This window comes from Grammomys surdaster, unplaced genomic scaffold (genome assembly GCF_004785775.1).
Source record: "Grammomys surdaster isolate TR1022 unplaced genomic scaffold, NIH_TR_1.0 64, whole genome shotgun sequence".
Classification (NCBI taxonomy): Eukaryota; Metazoa; Chordata; class Mammalia; order Rodentia; family Muridae; genus Grammomys; species Grammomys surdaster.
In genome coordinates, this window is record NW_021604566.1 from 13,541,200 (window position 1) to 13,563,611 (window position 22,412).

The 22,412-nt window shown below is 41.7% G+C and overlaps 1 protein-coding gene across 1 annotated transcript in view; it reads right to left on the reverse strand.

Moving 5' to 3' along the window:
* Sulf1 (sulfatase 1) overlaps positions 1-22,412 on the reverse strand; it is a 133,544-nt gene that overhangs the window by 69,312 nt on the left and 41,820 nt on the right. The gene's annotated exons all lie outside the window — the stretch shown is intronic.

Sequence of the window (22,412 nt, forward strand, 5' to 3'; positions counted from 1 at the left end):
GCAGCCCACTTCATCAGCCAGCCTGCTCTGCACCTGAGGATCTGTAAGTTGATGTGCAACAATAAGCTGGCATAGGATAAATGGGTAGGAGCGCTTAGGTGCAAGCATCACAGAGCAGGGGAAGGCATCCTCATGCATGCCCGTGCTCCAAAGTCTAGAGATGAACAAGAGGCAGCCAAAGAAGAAAGAATGTACACATCCCATCACCCACATTGCTTGTTTTGTGCAAACATATGCACGCTTGTGTCCCTATTATTTTAAAAAACTGTTTTGTATACAGTTTCAATGTCTCTCACTCTGTAGCCTATAATTACTCTCTCTGTGTGTACGTGTGTGTGTGTGTGTGTCAACACTCAACAAAAAAATATAGATTTTTGAATAAAAACCTGATGTCTGAAAATGAGTCTCTCCTAAGTAGCTAATTGCCTGCAGGGCAACGGCCAGGTACTTCCAACCGATCCTATGCCCTGGGAAGCTGATCAGCGGAATCTCTTGCTTTTTCCCCCTTAACTCAGGGATATTCTGGCAATTGCAGTGCATGCTAACAACCCCCAACCTGCAATTATTTTGCACTGGCTGCCTGGTTTCTGTGCACTTGCTTTTAATCACAAGATCTGAGCACGAAAGGGAGGGAGCAGCAACAGAAACCAGAGGGCTGAGAGCAGCTTGCTAGTCATGCACTGTGGGGTCAGGCTTAGCTGTTTAATATGGACCTTCAAGCTTGTAGGATTGGTCCTATTCCATGACTTTTCTTACCTTCCAGAGGCTGCAAGCATATGTGAAAGTGAGCTGGGCTTTGGCTTTCTTGCTTTGGGTAAAGTGTAACCCACCCTCTACTAACAGGGGTGATATAGAAACAACTCATGGCAGTGATGGGGTGAGCTCAAGTGGAGTGACAATTAAGATGCTGATAACCCTCCTGGAACCCAGTCACCATGGCTAGCTATTCTTTTCCTTATCTTATTTCCTTTACCTCTTCCTTCGGGAAACAGAAAATTAGCACCTTGAAAAAAGTGCATCTGAAACTGTGTTCCAACAAAGAACAGGGAAAGCAAAGCAATGTAGTTCCTACCTATTGTGTAAACTTTCTTGAGCTAAGATGCAGACAAAAGCTACATGGAGGCAGCTCGGTGGACAAGGGTACTTGATTTCTGGAACCTACATAGTAGAAAGAGGGAAGTGACGGGAACAAGTTGTCTACTGACCTACATACTCAATGTGGCACTTGCACACTCCGCATGCCAAATAATAAATAAATAAATATAAAAAGAAGGTATCATCTTTAATTGATATTTTAATTTAATGCTAATTTTACATCCATGCAGGGTACACAATGTGATGCTTAGGCATATGTGTGCATTGTGGATCAATCGTGTTTAACGTCAGCAAGTCTTGGAATTTAGCTCTAGTAGCTAGAGTGAAGAATGATGACTCAGCAGTTTTTGAAATTCACCCATGTGTTTGTTATTGGTATTTGCCATAGCTAGGCCAGTTTCAGGGATGGACCTGACTGGGGAGAATGAGGAGACAGGAAGGCACACACATGAACAGGAAGCTGAGGTTCGGTGGTCTGGCTCTTGGATGGAGAAACGCCAGCATCCCAGAAGCTCAGTATGTATGTTTATTATATACAGACCAACAAGGAGGCAGGGTTGATGATATACAGCTGGATCAAGTAGACAGGCTTAGCTAACGTCAGTAGGAGCCACCTCTGACAGGGAACCGTCTTCAGGCCATAAATATCCAGGGGTAAAGAGAAGACACTCTGGGGGACATTTTCTGCACACATTATCAATAGCCACACTCAGGCCCCAAACAAAGGTGAACATTTCTTTGAGCCTTATTGTGGTGGCTTTGCCTTGCCCTTCTCCCCAGGGTCTAAGATTTTGGGGTCCTTGACATGGCTGTACCCATGTCAACAGTACACACTCCCTCCCTCAGGTCTGTCTTTTTCTGTGTCCTACAATTAGCATCGTTCTTAGTAGGTTTTCTTGAAACTGGTTCTTACTGTGCAGCCCAGGCTGGCTTAGATTGTCTACTGCTGGAATTACAGGAGTGTGCCTCCACACCCAGCTCACAATGTTCTTATTAGCAGTGAGTGGTCAGCTTGCTGTACAGTAGAATAGCACACTCTTTCAGTATAACTGTAACTTGTGTTCTCCGTCAGGGCTAACTCCCACTCCCAGGATATTATGAATTCAGGAAATTCATGCGTTAAGCATATAAACAGAGTAGTTAAGACTGAACTTTGGAACATATCTATCTACAGGTAACTCTCTTGGGTCCTTTATCACTGTCCAGAAAGACACAAAGACATACCCTAAAGACACAATGGAGCTGAAGAAATAGCAAAGCTTCATGGTATTAAAATAAAAATGGCGGAGCTGAAGAGACAGCTGAGCAGTTAAGAGTGCTTGAGGCTTTTCCAGACTCAAGTGTAGTTATCAGCACCTATATGGACCAGCTCCCAACTGTCTTTTATTCCAGCTCCAAAAAATCCAGTGGACTCTTCTGGACCTGGGAGGCATCTGTACAGGCACATGTGCATGAATATCCCTCCCCATGCACACATAACTTTAAAATAATCTCTAAAACATATCAAGCCTATTGTCAAGTCAGGGACCCCCTCAGTAGAACATTGGCCAGCATGTGTGAGACCTTAGTACCATGCCCGGCATGAAGTAGTTTTTAACAAGCAAAGCCAACACTACACACAGACAGTTCTTTATTCAAAGACAACCTTTTAGAGCCTGTCATCCTATGTCTGATCTCCAGCTCTAGAAAGAAATAAAATGAGGAGGGAAGAAAGAATCCAGATGGAAACAAAACAAAACAAAAACACAAGAAAAAAAATGCAGGACTTGATAGCAGTGACAGGACGACGTGCTTGAATTAGATGCTTCGTGGTGCATGACAAGTGTCCTTAGAGACTAGCGATTTCTCTTGAAAATGAGTAGAAAAGAGAAGGCGTGTAAAGGAGGCTTTGCCTCTTTCTCTCACACATGACAAGTGTCCTTGAGGGATGCTGCTGCAGTACACTCAAATTAAGACCAGATACAAGCGGCCTTTTCTCCAAACCGTAAGATTGAAAACCCCAAATGTGGGTGCTGTCCATTTGGTGTGTGCAGTTTACAGGGACTTGTTTAAGGCAACCAACCGAAACTATGCATGTGGCATTTTGTTTGACGTTGTCTATAAAATAAAAGGGGAGTTTAAGCCAATGAAAGCGAGTTTGGTTTTGTGAGGTATGTGTAACAGAACCTCAAACTGAACTGAATTCTGTCTTCCCGGGAGGTTTAAGGGGCTCTGGCATCCTAAAGCCCTTACTGTGGACAATTAGAGTTGAGGACTTAAACAGGCTGGGTAGAGCGTTTATCCTGGTCTTTAAAGGTTCAGTGGTAGAGCATCTGTCGAGAATGCACTAGGCCCCGAGTTTGATTCCCAGATTAAAGCGGGATTACCACAAAACTAAATTAAAGAGGAATGGAGCCAAAATGCTTACAGAGCTTTGCTGATGCCCACAAAGGCCATTTCCATGGCATCTGTGAATTTGTGGGAGGATCCTGAGTATTTGTCAGAGGTCAGAACCATGTTGATAAAAACACTGAGACATCATTATTTTTCCTTTCTGCCTTGGTGACATTTGTCTCCAGGCTATAAGAACAATGGCAGGAAATCTGAATTTGTCTGAGTATGAGTGAACAAGTATCTATATCCAGTTTAGACATGCCAGCTTTACCTGAAGCTGTAAAGGAGTTAATTTTATTAACCTCTGACCCTGAGCACACTCTCAGGTTCTATTCCTATTCTGGGGCTAGGTTGAGAGGCACACAGAAGGCCCTGTTCCACACATCTACTCTTCCAGAGAAAAGCACTTGGATTTCTGAGCCCCAAGCTGGACTAGTCATTCATTTATCCACAGAGCAGCAATATTTACTTAATAAAATCATTTGTATGTGGGTATTTTGCAGACGTTTTCTCAAATAGTGAAATGGGCCTATTCTTTTAAGGACCCAAGGAGACATTATTTGCCAATGATGACAGCAATAAAGCTTGTAGCTCTCAAGCTAAAATTGAAGTTCAGGAAATGTGCCCAACTTACAGAAACACTGCAGCTTTCTAAAATGTAAAGCTTTCTAAAATGTAAAGCTTATTTTCAATCACATTGGTGATGATATTAATAATTACTATAACAAAAATAAAAGATACTTTTGATATTGCTAAATAACATGTGCCAAAATTTATAAGACTTGTATAATTCAGTACTGTGTAAAGACACATGAGTGACAAACAATTTGTGTGAAAATTCATCAATGTGTTTTCAGATTTCCCACCTCAGCTGACCTCCAAACTCATCAAGTGTGGCTATAATGGTAAAACCGAGTCTCAGTATCTCAGTACTTGAAGTGCTGCTAAACTATTTCTGCCTCCTCAACTACTTGTTAATGTGCAGCCAGATTCTATTATGATGTCTACCAGAACAATATATTTCAGCAGAGCAAAATATACACTTTTCTAGAATGGTAGCACACTCCTGTGATCCTAGCATGGGAAAAGCTAAGACCAGAGGGTCACCAGTTCTAACACAGCCTCAGTAAAAGTCAGACCTGTGTCAATGAACAATGAACACAAAGGAAAATGCAGTGTAGCTCTTTTCTTTTAAAAATAGATGTATTCATATGATTCGCCGACAGTGCAGGCTACACCTGCAGTGTGGTGAGGGAGAGAGGCCTATGAGCCATTTTTCACTTTATCCAAACTGTAGAGGATTTCCTCAGCAATCTGTTCCATGTGTTGAAATTAATCAACTTAGATACTTTAGATTCTCCTCTTTGCCTATCCATGGAGTAAGAGATTAGAGAGGAATTGAGAGAAGAGATCGTCACAAAAAAATGTACCTTTGAAAGTTAGAGGTATAGCTCAGAGGTAGGGTACTTGTACACAATGCACAGGATACTGTGCTTGATCTCCAGACGCACACATGCACAAACATGCACGAACGCGCGCGCGCACCCACACACATACACACACACACATACACCACAGCATAATAAACAAACTTTTAAGCATAATTGTATAATATCAAGAATTAAAATCATCAGAAACAGTTTTAATGGGCGTTACGGCCATAGCTTTGTAGAAGAATGCTTGCCCAGCTGCACAAAGAACTGGTTTAATTCCCAACATACACACACAGAAAAACAATAACATACAAACAAAAGTAAGCGAGTCAACTGTGGGCATTTTAGAGAACACAAAAATTCTGGATCAACACTATTTGTCCAATTATCTTGGATTACGTATTTGGAAAACAAAGACACCTAAATATTATGGAAAGAACCAAAAATAATTTAGTATTTCCTGAAGTGGGTGAAGTAAAGTATCTTAAGGAAATGACATCATGTAGCCAGAGGTGGCAGAGAGATCCTAGAAAGTGCCACAGGTGGGAGGGGATGCATCTGACTCTTTGTTTTGCTCTTAGGACCCATTTCCTCCTACTTGCCAGCCGTGGTGTGAGGGAAGTGCCTAGTCTTACTGTAGCTTGTTATGCAGTGTTGATTGATATCCTTGAGAGGCCTGCTCTTTTCTGAAGAGAAATGGAGGAGTGGCTCTAAGGGAGAGGGGAGGTAGTGAGGAACTGGGAGATGTGGAGGGAAAAGGAACTGTGGTTGGGATGTAAAGTATGTGAGAAGAATAAAAAGAGGGAGAGAGAGAGAGAAAGAGGGAGAAGGAATTCAACTAAAATGGAGGCAGTGATTTTGATAAAAAGAAATAGAAATAGAGCCTTGGGTAGCTTAGTTAGGTTCGAAAACATATAGTATATCTATTAAATTTGCCTTTGTTTTTACATATTTATACAGCTAATTTGTTTATTCAAAATATTTTCGAGTGCACATGTGCGTGTGCATGAGCATGCATGTGCAAGCCAGTGCCTGAGGCCAGGAGAGGGACTGCAGAGTTCTTGGAGCTAGAGTTAGGAGATTATGAACTACACAACATGAGTACTGGAAAGGGCAACAGACACTGCTGATCCATCTCACCAGCCTCTCTTGGTAGCCGTGCTCTGTGCATAGCTGTGTGCTAACTAAGCAGCGTTCTCTTACTGCTTCAGAAACTGGAATGCACAGCAAGGAAGGGAAAAATAACTAAAGAATTTTGGAGGGAGCTTTCATGGTTTTAACCTGGAAGGCACCCAGGACATTTTATCACTTCACTGGCTGTATGCAACTAAGAAGTATGGCCATACCCAAGCTCAGGGGTGCTGGAAAGTCTGGTGAAGGAGCTTTTGCTGGGTGCTGCTGTCTGTTTCACACATGCATGGGTCCACTAATAACTTCAGGCTTAATCTTCGTGTGTGTATACACTGACATGTGCATTCTTAAGTTCTGTGTATAAATCTATTTATACCCAGACACAAAGCATCTTAAGTAATCAAGAAATGTATTTACATATAGATTGACAATACCAAGTAATGGAAAACTATAATCGCTGGTTAACAGTTAACCAACCCGAACACTAACACATGCTTTTCAAAGACTTGTAGCTCAGTTGCAGAGGGGGTGTTCCCTATGCTTTAAGGTCCAGAGATCAAATCCTAGTCCTACAGACAAGCAATATAGGATTCTAAAGATTTGGTTTTTGAGACAAAGCCATGCTATGTAGTAGAAATTGCCCTGGTACATACTATGTAGCCCAGGCTAGCCTCATTTCAGCCTCTGGTATTACAGCATGTTTCATGACTCAGATCAGATGTGGGGAATCATTTTATTAGACATGTTGCACCTTGATTTGTTTCTGTAATGTACACAAATGCAGCACAACTCAGATTTCTTTTGTTATTTTTATGTGTCTTATGATATACGTGTTGAAAGAAACACTTATTTTCGAAAGAATAAGATGCAACATCTCTATTTCAAGAGCACTTCTCCACATAGTTACACCAGTCAAGCTCCACAGGAGGAAGGAACACCTTACCTCACTATAAGAAATTAAGCCCCAGCTGAGTGGACCCCTTTGACCTTTGACCTACTCTTTGTGGCATCTAGGTTCTCACAGGTGTAGCTGCTCTCAGGGGTTAACAAGTGGCAAAGTAGAAATGAAAGCTCACTTAGGTCACACTGGGTGGTCACCAAGACGGAGTTCTGAAGGATTGGCTAACATTTTAAAAGAGGCAGAAGGAATCTGGCCTCCTACCCCCACTGGCTTCTAGCCCAGGGCTGATCCATGGAAGTTAGTTTCACTTCTCTCACTTATTATTTATAGGATAACACTTATTATTTATAGGACATAAATAAACACTTATAAGTTATAGATAACTTTTAAAAATAATCCAGTGACCATATTAAAGTCAAAGGTCTTGCTCCAAGACATTTTTCAAATAAGCTTAAAATTTAGGGTAGTTGTATACAGCTAGTTTGAAAAGTCTACTTCAGGAGTTACACCAGGAAATATTATTTTCAGAACTTTTATCCCATTGGTTCAATAGATCATTCCAAGTCCTTCATGGCAAGATTCTCATGCTTGCCATTTTGTGGCCTTGTAGACCTGGTGAGAAGGGAGTGGACGGCCTCTAGGAAAATCAAATCACTCATCTTCGCCATAAAGCATAGATCAAATGCAAATTATCTGCGTACTCTTACCAACACCCGCCTGACTTACATCATTTTCTTCCAATCTAACCCATCGATCAACCTCAAACCAGGACCTCAACACACCAACAGAAATAGATTAGCCTTGAGGCGCTCCGCCAGGCAGGCAGGGTTTATAGCCGTCAATCTGGTGACATTTACAGGCTCACAGGATGTGGCTTGTCTCTAAGACTTGTAGTAACCTGAAATTTACCCCATGAATGTCTTGGTTTATTGCCTGAACAGAAGATGGGGAACATTTTAGGAAGTGGAAATATTTTATTCATGCTAGCCCCTAAAGTGGATGCTTGTTTGTAAGGCAAGCCTTCCTGGGCTTCTTGCTCAGACTATGATCTCTGCTCATGGATATTTGAACAAGTTGATGTCTATTATCCCTGGAGTATTTACAAATATCCGCTTACTGGAGGAGCAGTCTTTAACATTCATCTGTACGCCTTAGCTTCCCACACTCACTAGTGTTCCATGCCTAGAATTTAGTTTCTCACTAAGGACTCTATTTTGTTTTCCAACTTTCATTTCTTAGCACACACAAGAGCAGCTCTTGTCTCTCACACACAGAAAGAGCTGATGTAACTAAACCAGCTGATGTGCCCCCAAAGTAAAAACAGACATTCATGAAAGCTGGCCACCAGAGGCCATTCTGAACGGTGCCTATTTCAAAGCAGTCCCAAGCACTCTCTTCTCTCTAGCGATTTGATTCCACGAAAGGGAGGTGTTATTAAAACCTGATGTGATGTTGAGATCAGAGATTAAAATGCATCGAGGTTGGGGTGATTGGAGTGTCCAAGCTTTGAAAGCACATGGCAACTGTCAATGATATTTGTAAGATTGGTGACACACAGAAGGTAAATGATTCTTACTTGTTAATTGAGGGGAACAAAATTAAACAAATCTGCAGGAAGTTTAGATTGGGTCTCCACATAAAATTTGTATGTAAAAGTGAGAAGATAGTAAAACAGTGTTCACTAATGGGCAAATGAACAAAATTTGGAAACCTAATAGCTATGAATGGTGAGGAGCTTGAGCCATCAAGAAAGTCTTTGTAAAGTTTGAACTACAAGCACTGCATTCTGCTGGCCTACTACTGTAAAATAAGAAGCAAATGTGCCGAATAACATCTGACACGTCCATAGTTATCAGTAACCAAAGAAGATTCTTAGCCACAGAATCTAGCTACCTAGTTTTCCATGGCTTCGGCATTTACCAGTGTTTCCAGTTCTGGGATGTTTGTGTGTTTCCTGTGAACCTTATGTTTCTTGATTGTATTTAGTTACAATTATGGACAAAAGTATCCAGGATCATATTTGATAGATTTCTGGATGGAAGGTCAAGTTACTGTAAATCAAATATTTCCAAAATCATGGAAGAAAATTGTTGCATGTGCCTTTATTTTTCTGTTGATCCAAATAAGAAATCTTCCAGACTTTGCATACTTACATAGCTAACTCATTTTTTTGGCAAGTGGAGCCAGAGGGAAAAGCTGAAGATCCAGACTGGATTCATAGTCCAAGTGCTGGCTTTAACTTTTTACTTCCTGGCAACTAAGCCATTGACTTCTCTCCAGCTCCTAGGCTGTGTGGAAGGAAGCTTTCTTTCCCAGAAGAAATGACTCTTCCATGCTTGGCTCTTGGTTTCAGGGCACTGGATGCTATAGCAGAGCTGGTCCAGAGATCAAGTCCACCATAAGACAATGGCCAGGAGGTCAGGTACATAACTCAGGAAACTCACTTGGAAGTTTGGATACTTACTTTAGTTCAACTGATTGTACAATGGGCCTAGAACATTCCAAAGCGATGCTAGTACTGTTTGTCTGTAGCATAGCCATCGAGTGGACAGCACTGCAAGGGGAAGGTGATGCAAGCACACCTACTCTTTTTTTTATGAGGTTGAGTTTCTCAGACTGAAACACTAGCTAGCTAAGGCAGTTGGAGGATCACAAGGTGGCATGCAACTGACCTGACAGGTGATGCTATAGCTGACAGGGCTGTTTTGGAAGACTACCTTTTTGAGAGGGCAAGCATTTTGGCACATTCCATCTTCATAGAAAAATAACTCATTGACTACTGGAAAACACTAAATTTTCTCCAGAAAAATATCAACCCATCCTTTGAATGTTTTCCAACATGTCTAACACACCTTCTACATATTACCAGTCATTATGTGAACAAGACAGTTTTTCAAATACTTGATTTAGGTTGGCTAATGGAATCTGGCGGTTGCCTAGAATGATGTAGAAGTTGGTTATGTTTATTAAATGACTGCTGTTTACCATGATGCCTTTAGGTTAAGTATTATTCAAGGTTAGAGACAGAAGAGGTGACTTGTTTCTTAACTGAATTTCCTTCTTAGCTTTTTCTCCTGCTTCTTTTATTTAGATAGCAATTTGCAATGCAGCTCCAGCTAATCTAGAGCTCTCTCTGTGTAACCCAAGCTGGCTGTAAGGTTGCAGGCACGTTCCTGCCTTGGCCTTGGGAATGCTGGGATCACTGGAATGAGCCACTCACTGCATGGCCCCCTGCTCTGTTTTCTGACCCTGTACAATTTTCTCCTCTGTCAATCCCTCTGGTGCTCTTCCCCTCACCTACACCCTCCTGTGAGAGGCTATCCAATGAATACGGTGCCTTTACAAAACATACTCTGAAATCAGTTAAATAAACCGACTCATTGTGGTCTGCAAGGCACCATTAGTAACCCGGGAGCACTCTGAGCTGAACTTTCCTCACACCTTTGAAGAGTAGGGAAAGATGGGGACATGCAGAGGGAGCTGAACAGCAAGTCCAATGGCTCATGCCAGTCAAACTTGCAAGCTTACAAGCTACACTGTCTATCTCAGCTCCTGTGGTGGCAGCACTTTTTAGGGCTGCTTGTTAGATGCAGGACCCATTAGCTTTCATTGTAGAATTTAATTTGAAGCCTGGATTTTCCAGTTACTTGACTTAGCGAGAAGCTTCTAGCATCAGGTGGGCAAGGGCGAGGACTGTGTTCAGCCACAAAGTGAACAGCTGCCCTCTCTTCTCTGTTCACTGAACCCCCAGCTAACTTTTGACATTTCTTTCTCCTTCATTCCTCACTTCCATAGCCGAAACCCTGTCCTCTGACTTCTAAGTGCCTTCCCCCTTGTTGCCCTTGACTCTCCAGAGTTCCAGCACTTCGATGCTAGTTCATCCTTTTCCCACAAGGAATTTTCACTAATGCATGGTGAGAAATTCATGCATTTCACAGTCAGGACTTGAACCATGCCACACCACACCTATGAGTAGACATTAGTAATCTTTCTTCTCGTAAGGAGAGGCCTCTTGTCCAAAATTACACAGACAGAAGAAACTAGATAACCCCACAGCAGAGTCTCTATAAATGTTTTTTGTGTTTCTCTTGAAGTACATTTTTACTTTCAAGATTCTGTGTATCTAAACATGTAAAATTAATGGGACGGGACTTTTGAGTTTGAGCCTCAGGTGTTAGGGGTGTTTTCAGCATCTGCACTGAGCTTTCCAATATCTCTGAAGGGAGCTAACCAGGGCACCCTTATGGCAACCACTCAGCAATACCAACCTGCCTTTCACCTTGTAAACAGAAAGAAACTCTTCTGAGTGCAGTTAAAAAAAAAAAGCAGGGTTGCTGGGAGAGGGGGTCGACTGGCATGGTTAAACATGAATATTCAAGACCACGAGTCACAACTCCATGAATCAGAGGGTCTTCTGTATTTGTATTTAGCATTGTGGAATTTTGAGACAACTTGCCATGATCAATTAATCCTCAGTGCTGAGGCAGAAGGTGAAATAATTTGTGCACAGTCACGAAGTCAGTCATTCTCAGGCTCTGTGTTAGTGTCAGGGCACTTCCCTTTCCAGAGAGAGAGAAGACAGAACCTGACTTTTCCTTTTGAGGCTGAGATTCTAGTGATCCACCCTCCTCACTCCACAGTCTCTGAAACTGTCTAAGATGAGGCAGGTGGCTGCCAGCTGTCCTTACTTCATACCCTAATGACATCATCTGCAGTATCTCTAGTCCATGGAAATTCCACCTACTAATATCCCCATTTCAACAGCTCTCAGTAGATCCTGTTCCTCTAACCCAAGTAGGACACCCATGGGAGCCTCCTGAGGCTTGGCTTCCTTGTGCAGGGTGGAGTCTAGTTAGGATGTTGTACTTGGCTGTTTGCATCTGTTTTCCACCATCTCTAGTGAGGTTTTCATTGAGGCTGATTTTAGTAATGCCTCAGTTGTCTATCACAACAGTGGGAAGGAGGAGCTTCAACACATGAGTTCCCATGATTCCTTCGGTTAACTATTTAAAGGCTCCAACTCAGAACTAACAAAAAGGAACCATCTTTAGAAAGGAACCATTTATTTTTTCAAGCAGAATTTGTGCAACAGAGAATGACCTCTTATTTTGTTATGGAAACGATTGGATGTAGTGACTGCCTTGGCCCAGGCTGTGTCACTTCTACCATGTCCTCTCACTGAGTGACTCCAGAGGAGGTAGCAGACCACAGGTGTCAAGCACCGTTCTCATTTTGTACTGCGTGACAAAGGCATCATTGCTGATAGAAACTGCAAATGCTACTATATGCCTCTGCCAGGCTGTGCATCCGGCACCCACCCCTGCTTACCAACATTGGTTCAGCACCCAAATTGGTTGAGTTCTATTTCTTTGGGTGGGGATATTTTTCTGGCAGAAGAGGAGCAAGGATCACTGTATACTGGATATAACTTGGCCATACCCACTTTGAAATTAATTACATATTTCCCAATCTTCAGAGAACACTGCAGATGGGATCGCTATTCTGAGGATCTAGGTCTTCCTTATAGACATCATTATTGAAATACCTCAAGCTTTCCTTAAGGACACTGGGAATCACATGCCAAATGCAGACAACAGACTGACTGAGATTCTTTGTGGCATTTCTCCACACTCCTGCTTTGTGTGCTTTGCTGTCTATGATCACTTCTTATTGTTGGCACATTTGCTTCTCACCACGCCTCTGCACATCTCTTCCAACATGCTTGAGAGACACAGACTGATAACTGGTTAGGCGTTATGAGTCTGGTGCTTCAAACCAGGAAAAGATGTGGCCAGCCCTCTCAAGCATGGCATGTAGGAATGTCAGCAGCACATTGTCAGGACAGATGTTTGGATGTGCACCCTTCATGGGTTTTGGAGAATCAGCCCTGGGTTTCTCGAGTTTGCCTACTTTTTACTAGGCAGCTAACAATGAAGTCAGGAAAGACTCTTGGACTATGTTCTAAGGAGGCATTCCTAAGTTCCTGCTTTGCCATTTCCCACATCTAGCAGAAGCCCCCATCCCACCCCAGACACTGGACTAAGTAATCCCACTACTGGTTGTATCTTGCTCACTTCCTCAGTGAAGTGCACAAATATAGAGTTGCACAAATTCTGCTTATATCTTACTCATTGAACAGTGACTATGGAATTTATTCTAATTTCCATAAATGTCATAATTTATCAGTCTCTGGTTGACCACCTGTGTGAGACACTTCATTAGGCCCTAAGGAGATAGTGGATGACCGGAAAGGAAAAATGCTCCCTTTGAGTGGATACTTATAGAGGACACTGGATGTAACAGTTTCAAAGTGTGCAAGCAGCTGCTCTCATCCTGAAGGATGGGCAGACTCACACTTTGAGCAGCAGCATGGTGCCCTGGAACAAGTTAATTACTTTTATAGGCTAATAGTACAGTAGAGTCGGACATCTGTCTTTTAAAGGTAAGGAACATACTTGACAGTCAAGTCAAAGGTGAGCCCAACGCGGTCACTCAGCACTCTCAGCTAGCACTCTCCTGTTCTGTCAATCCAGCTAGCTTCTGAAAGCTTAATGTATGTTGATAAGAACTGAACCAGATTTGTTGAATGTTTAAGTGATTCCTTATACCTTATATTCTAGTAGAGATACATTTATAAGATACAGTTATATTCTAATAAAGATACATTTATTCTTTCCACAGATAAAACATCTTTCATGTTCACAACATATCACAGAACCCTGGCATAGATAATTAACTGTATCTTTCAACTCAATATAAGGAATGTTCTGCCTCCCCTTGTCTCATGTAGGATACCAGAGAAAGCTGAAGCTGAAATTCACACTGGGGTCTTCTGGCTGGTGGCGAGTTCCCCTAACAAATTATATTGTTTTCATTTTTGTATGCTCTTTTGTAAAGAGTTACCAGTGCAAGCAGCCAAATATAGATGTTGAAAATGCACAAACAGATTTAACACACAAAGAAGCAAAGAGGAGATGCACTTTGCCTGGTTCTCAGACTTTTCATGGACTCTGTTCTCTATAGCACAATGAAATGTTGGTTTCAGACTCCTTACTTGTCTGCACGAACAATCCAGGGAAAACACCCAGAAACAGTGACTGTCTCTGACATGACAATCTGCTGAGTTACAGTGGAAGTGCTGTTTCTGATGAAACCTTTAACTGAGTCATAAACAACAACTTTTGGGGGAAATACATCTATAAAATAAATGAGATTTAATGACAGGAGAAAGCTTCAAGAGTATGCTGATTTTTAACATTTAAAACAGTGTTAACAAAAGTTAGTAGAAAGGTTTGGTCAGCTCACTGAACAGTGTGTTTTTATAAGACATACACATACACACACACTCACAAATTAAAGAGTTTAGGAATGACTTGCAGTGAGCATTCCCCCATTGCACAGAAATTGAGAAATGTATTTTTTCTAGGTTGGAAGCATGGAGGAAAGGGAGGCGAGAGTTGCCTTTTTTTTTTTTCCTGGAAATTAATCTGACCATACACCACTGTTTTGACTGACCTGGGAGCAAGGCCACAGAAGACAAACCAGTACTGGACAGAGTAGCCACGAGGGACTTTTTGTGCTTAGTATAAGGGTGACACCCATTTCCCTCCATATTCTAACCTCTTTCCAACTCTGTTCCTGTTTGCTAAATAAAACACAGTTAAGCTAGAATAACTGTAAGCTACATAGCACCGATTGTTGACTGCCTAGCTTATCATTCATATCTTATCCATTCATAACACAAACGCCATTTAATTTGTAGTGGTTACATGCCCAGTTTCAGGTGACGTTTCTCAGCTTCCCTAGGAGTTATGTGCTTGCATGCCTGAGTGCTTTCCAGTGAGATGTGAAGAAAGGCTGTACTGGGATCACTGGTTCCATGAGAACCAGTGGCTGTTTGGCAAAGATCCTGGCTCGACCTTCAGCAGCCATCTTGGGCCACAAAGTGCTGTCACGGGTGAACTGTGCCATACTATAGACAGAGAAAGGAGGCCTGGCTGAACAGTGACTACTGTTCCAAGCCACACTTTCATGTTTGTGTGTAAGACCCCTGCCTTCCATTATGATAGTAGGCCCTATTTTGATTTCTTTTATGTGCAGTCAAAATCGCAGTGACATTTCTTAACTAAAAGTAATGTTTTTCTTTCCCTCACTCTACAGTCACTTTAGGTTTAAAATGTTAGGAAAACATTTGTTTTTAAAACCCAAACAGAGGCATTTGGTTTCTATTTGGAACAGGACAAACAACAGCCTGTGTTTAGTGAGAGCTTTGGAGAAACAAAGACATGGAGCCTTGAGTGATGGCTCAGCAGTAAGAGCAATGGCTGCTTTCCTAGAGGGGCCTGGGTTGACTTTTCTGCATCTGCATGATGGCTCATAGTCATGTAGTCCCAGTTCTAGGAGATCTAACACTCTCTCCTGGTCTCCGTGGGCACCAGGCATGTATGTGGTACACAGACATACATGTAGACAAAATACCAATAGAAAATAAAATAAAGTAAATGTGTAGAGAAATACACAGATAATATATAATTGCAACTTAGGGACCAGTGGGATGTGTACCTTCTTTTCATGTAATTAGTTCTCAACTACATTTAACTAATGTTTAAGATTGTTTAAGGTTTCTCGGCCAAGCAAAGAATGTTAGCAATCATTCATAAGCCATGGGAATGAAAAACAAGAATGGACTCTTTATAACCCCCAATTCAAGTGGACTTTTATCATATATGGCTCTTTAGTCTCCTTGTAAATTTGGAACAGTAACAGCACAATAGGCTCGGGCAGACTGCCCACACTCTTCTTGAGTTTTCCTTCCAGAGGCTAATGGTCATGATCTACAGCCAAAGATATGAAAACTCTGTCAACATGAGATTCTGAAAACATCAGTATTTTCAGAAATACTGATGCTATTGTCTTACCTAAATACAAAATCTTAATGTTGAACAGAAAGGCAGTAACACCAACAACCCCTACTCAGGAATCTTGATACACTTTCATTTTTTAATTTTTTTGCCTTATATTTTAATTGGTTGGAAAAACTTATCAGCACTCAGAAGGTTGAGGCAGGAGAATTGTGAGTTCTAGGCCAACATGCATTACAGAGTAAGGGTGTCTCTCAATAATAATAAACAAAACACGTAAAACGTATCATTATTATCTGTAGGCATTTTTTCTTTTCCCTTTTGACTATTATAAATCTTACCTGATTTAATTTTCAGTTGCAAATAGGAACACGGCTTTTACTTAAATTGCATTTTTAAAAATTTAATCTTGCCAGGCAGTGGTGTCATATGGCTTTAATCCCGGCACTTGGGAGGCAGAGGCAGGCGAATTTCTGAGTTTGAGGCCAGCCTGGTCTACAGAGTGAGTTCCAGGATAGCCCAGGCTACACAGAGAAACTCTGTCTCGAACATCGCCCCCCTCCCACAAAAAAAATTATTTTCAGGGAGGGCATAAAGATTTCTATACTTTACAAAAATTCCTATAAAAAGAATTTGTTTTGCATGTCTGTATTTTGCCTTCAACTAAGATTTTATAAACTCAAATGAATATGCAGTTGGGATTCTATTCTTAAACATGTGAAACTGAATCCATTGTCAATGACTAAAATCTAAAGTAATCATTGATAAGCTAGAAAAGTTAGAAGGAAAAACATATGAATCCACAAGCCAAAATTGTTCATGTTTAGCCACTGTGAAATTAAAGTCATTTGGTAACTCTGCATAGCTGATACCATGATTCTCAAACCATTTCATATGGTGTCACAGAAAAGAAGGATAGTGGTGCCATGCAAGTCCTTGGGCTATGCAGACATGGCTACTGATGGCCCAAGAACACTGGCCATCATAGCCATATGTAGCCCTCCAGAAGCAGAGAAGGGACAGATCTTGACCCACCTGTGATGTGTGTATGGCTTGACACACCTCAATCTAAGCTTCACAGTCAATCGAGAGGCTGCTGGGATGCTGTGGTCCAGAGTCAAGTGGACTATATTGATTTTTAAGTACTGTGACAATTAATTTGCAAATATAAGACTAAAGTATTAAAAATAGAAGACTTTCTTAAAGTGCTTAATTGCTCTATTTTCTTTTCTTTTTCTTCTTGGTGCTGGGCATCTAACATAGGTCCTTGCAGGTAAGACAAGTACTCTGCCACTGAGCTACATCTTCACTCAGTGTTTTTTTCCTCAATAAAATAGAAATGTTCTGATTGGGCAACAAGGATCAATAGGTTGCCTCACAGAACCAAAGACCCAGAGAAGCAAAAAGCTAGAATAGACTAAATTGTAGTTGTTTCTGCCTTGTTTTAGAACTGAACCATTGAGGCCTTGAGTAGAATCATGTACATGCTAGGGACATTCTACCACTGGGCATCATTGCCAGCCTCTTGCCTGGAACCTTATACAGAATGCACAAGTTGATGACACTGGCAATGTGTATTACACATAATTCAGAGTAGCATCCTTCCATGCTTATTTATTTGACTACTTTTTGTTTTTCACTAATGCCTACTCTGCTTACAATTGAGGAACTTCAATTCTATCCTGTATCACACACAGGACTTAACTTTGAGACACACTTTCCAAACTTCTCCAGCGTGTACAGAACTCTTGACCTTTTCAAGTAGAGACTTCTGGGAGATAGGACATCAATGAGCTAGGAGGGAAAAGAGGAAGGCTGCGGGTCTTCAGCTAAGGAGAAATGGTGTTCAGAGTCATGTCAGGCCACCATTCCATCCAATGGATGGCCACAGAGTCAATAGAGTGCCGAACCCTGGGTGCCTCAGACTCATAAGAACGGATACTTCTCACTCTCTCTCTACTTCTGACATCTCTCCTCTGGTGGGCCCACAGTTTTAATCATAAAGTATTTATGTTTCTATGCATGATCTAAGAACCCATAAAAGTAGAATAAACTTGTTCTTTCACCTAGACATATGTGTCAACACACACACACACACACACACACACACACACACACACAATGAAGTTTTAAATAGTAAAACCCCTTAAAAATTAGGTATTGTACTCTCTCCTGTAGAATCCAGACATCATAATTGATATACACATCTTCACCATTCCTGTATATTTTATCAAACAGCTTGCTCTTCTTAACAAATGGTCAGAAGCAAAGATGTTGTTTATGCTCTCAAAAGCATTCTTTGCAAGTTCAACTCCCTGGGAGAACCTGGGGGTTTTGTTTTCAAACCCATGTTTGGTGACAGACATCCTTGCTTTAATGAGGCAACTGTTAAAATGGTATCTTCCCTTCCTTCCTGTGTGTGACACAATCACTGTAGCTGATTGAACAGATTCCCTCACTGAGGCCAAGTCTGAATTTCCATTTTCTCATGGGAGGAGTGACAGCCAGTCTTGGATTCGTGTGTTAACGTAATCTGGTGATACAGAAGGGAAAGCACTTCTGTTGCTTGTACTACTTTGGTTTCTCTGGGGAAGAGATGGATCTAACTAGCTCTCATGTCGCGCATCGTCGATGGCAAATTTTACCTTTATACTTGCATGTACAGAGATGACAGCTGTTGACATTGCTGAACCCAGTAGAAATTAATGTAAATACCTGCAATATTTCTCATTTCTTCCCTACTGACTCTACCCCCCCCCCAACATCCTGCTCAACTGGTCTCTATTTCTCCCTTCCAGAGACACATACTTATCTGCTTCTTCCTTTCACTCTCTCCTGAAATCTTTCTAAGAATTCTTTAGCAGTGTCATGTAAGAAGGGCTAAAAGCTTCTTGGGTTAGAGACTTATGGGAATCACAGATAATTTCAGTTCATGCTCCTCTGGGTAAATGAAGAGGGATTGTCTGGGTGTGATGGCACATATCTTTCATCCCAGAATTCAGCAGGCAGCTGCAGGTGGAGCTCTGTGAATTTAAGACTAGCAAGTCCTCATAGCATGTGAGGCCTTGCCTCAAATCAAACAGACAAAGAGACAGACTGACATACAAACACACAAGCATGTGACTCTAATGAAGGTGTCAGTACATGCCTAATGCCAGTTTAGGTCTTGAATGTCTCCTATAGGTGTTGAAGCTTTGATCACTAGCTGTCACACACTGAGAAGTTATGGGATCTTTGGAAGACAGATAGGTGAAAGGATGGTAGGTCACTGGAACCGTGACCTTGAATGGACTGAGTTGGGATCCCAACCTCTTTACTTTCTGTTGCCAAGAGGCAAACATTCCTCTTTCAACAGAGTATTGCCAGGACGAACTGTGATAACACATGTCCCATGCAGCAAGTAGATCATGAACCAAAACCTCTCAGATCAGGAGCCCACGTATCTTTCTTTCTGAAGGCTCCAGGTGTAGATCAGAGGGGAGGGGTGGAGCCCAGAAGAAGGGAACTCAGCATGGGAGAGGACCTGGCTTCAATCCATAGACTTAAAAAACAGGCAAAAGAAAACAAATAATATTCCGTTCATACAGGCAGCAAGGGACTCTTCCAGGTTGACCTAACCATGTTTTTCCCGTTCAAAATTCAATGCCTTCTCACCCTTGGCTCTCAAGTTAAAACACTCATGGTTTAAAGAATTTCCTGATACTTGGCCAACAAATTTTTACCTTCACTAAAATGATGGGTTCTTTTTGGTGTGCCAAAAACTTTTAGATTCCAGTAAACATTTCTTTAACTTCTTTCTGTCTCTTATGTATCTAACTCACGTCCGTAGAAACTCTGTGTTCCTTCCTCCAATCTCTTGGGACTGCCTATGCGTTCTTCCGCCAATGGACAACCCGTTCCTCTCCAAAGTTCTCTTGGAATCTGGAAGCTAGCTTAGTGGACACAATTGCAATAAAACACTAGCCTAGATGGTGATATACCATCTTTTAGGGATACATCCTCATCCTAATTGTATTTTGAAAAGGGAGTTGACTGTTTAGAGGGGGTAGGACTCAGATGCAGAGCACTTGCTCAGCATGCACAAGGCTCTGGGTTCAGTCTCCAGCATGAGAAGGAACAAAATGAGTTGACTACCCCAGCCTTTCATGCTTGAAGGTTTTAAGCTCCTGAAGACAAAATCTTTTCTTATTTGCATATCATTATGGACTGTGAGAAGATTGGGACATTTAAATACTTTTTCAGATAGCATGAGATCTTTCATCTTTAGAAGTCTTTCTTTTCTCACTAAGTCTCAAATTCAAGACAATTTCATTCAGTAAAAAAAAGAGAAAGAAAGGAAGAAAGGAAGAAAGGAAGAAAGAAAGGAAGGAAGGAAGAAAGAAAGAAAGAAGAAAGGAAGAAAGAAAGAAAGAAAGAAAGAAAGAAAGAAAGAAAGGAAGGAAGGAAGAAAGGAAGAAAGGAAGAAAGAAAGAAAGGAAAATGAGCAAGTCAGGTCTCATTATCAATCATTCTGAAAGCCATTACTTAACTTTTAAATTGTTCTCTCCCTGAGCAATGGCAAGGTATTTTGAATCAGAAGCAGTCTCTCAGTCTTCCAGAATGTAGGGTGTCAGCTGAGATGTCAGGGCAGGAGGAACACACTTTGAGATGTACCATTGTTGACTTTTTGAAGACAGCCCTGGATGTCCTAAGGTATCCAGCTACAGGGCTAAAGCTGGCCATGGCTCTGCTTCAGAGATAAATTTAAGCTCATAAGAGAAAAAGCAGTGTTGGCGGTTTTGACCCGACAGTATTTCTGTTCTTCTAGTCTCATGCTCTATCTCTTGTTTCCAAGCTCCTCTCCAAAGATAGCCCGCCTCAGCACCCTTCCCTTCCCTCCTAGATGGGCACTTGCAAAACTCATGAAACACCCTGTCAAGCTGGGGTGGATTCTTGAAGAAGACATCTGCAGATTGGGGTTCTAGCCTGAGTGTATTGGCAGTCTAAAGCTAGAATTCTTTAACCTTTAGATTCTTAGTTGGCACTAGTTCACAAATCTGCTGGAAGACTTTGTTCTCTGTTAGAAGATGAATGAGAAACATAGACCTCTGCCAACAGTTGGAGGGTTAAAAGAAAAAAAGAAAGCGAAAGTAAATAAAAAACAAATAAGCTAGCAAACCAAACAAGAGCAAGTTGACCACAGGCTGGCTATCGTTTTCCTTTATTAAAAAGAAGAAGAGGAGGAAGAGGAAGAGGAAGAGGAAGGAGAAGGAAGAGGAGGCTGGAGAAATAACTCAGCAATATGCTTCAAGAGTTTATTATTCAAGTCTGAGGACCTAACTTCAACCCCCAGCACCCATATGCTGAGCATACTACTAGTGGCACATGCCTTAATCCCAGCAGTTAGAAGGCAGAGGTGTCAGATATCTGAGCTCAAGGTCAGCCTGATCTACAGAGCAAGTTCCAGGACAGCCAGGACTACACAGAAATCCTGTCTTTGGGGAGAGAGAGAGGGGAGAGAAATAGGGAGGGAGGGATGGAGGAAGAGAGAGAGACAGAGAGATAGAGAGAGAGAGAAGAAGGGAAAGATAGATCACATTACCTTTAATATCAGGGGCTAGATTAAACACACGGCAGAACTTTCTGGAATGATTCATACTCTTGAAGTACCCCTACGATGCCCATATTTATACCGAGAAGGGAAAAAGCTAGGTATTTGTATATCTGTTTAACGTGGATCTTGAGACCAGAAATTGTATAGGGAATCATACATAACTAATGATAGTTCCTGCCAATTGTGCTTCATCCCATAGGATCCTAGGATGATGTCATTAAGAAGCCTTAGATGTATGCAGCCATGGATACCTTGAGGACAAGAAGCAGCTTTCAGCTAGGGTATCGACATTCATTCAACAAACCTCTAAGGAACCTCACTGTGTATACCAAAAGCTGCGAGGAACGCACAGACATCAAATGTCTGCACCTGCTTTGGGAGCTAATAGCCTTCTTTCTGCAGAGAAACAGAGAAGATGAGCTTGAGAGTTATGTCCATCCTCTCCTTTCTCAAATGCTCATTAAGATGGGCAGAGTGCAGTGTGAGCAACAGCCTCTAATGATAAAACCTGATGTGACCTGGCACAGAGCATTAACTGAAAGTATAGAACTGTTTCCTCCATGCTTTACCTGGGGAAACTAAAGATGGAGAGGTTAAGTCATTTTTTTCTGGTGGCACACATGGTAAGTAGATGGGGGACTAGCCATCAATTCAGGCAGTCACATGCTGGGGCCCCTTCCCAGGACGTCTCCCATCATTCCTGGATCAGGCTGGGTAGGAGATGGTTTCTACCATTTCACCAGGCTTTCCAGCTGTGCCTTCTCTATATATTGTTTCTGTGGCTTGTGAGTCTGGCATTCTGGTTTAAAAGATGGAAAACATGTTTTGCTCTAAGAGAATAGAAGTTGGTGAATGACGCCCAAGGACTCCTAGAAAAACGTCTGTAGAAGTCTAAGTTTTGCAGCTCTATCCTGTGTTTTTTTTAAAAAAAAATGTTTTAGAGGCAGAATCTCAGTGTGGAGCCTAGGATGGCCTCAAACACACACACACACACACACACACACACACACACACACACACACACA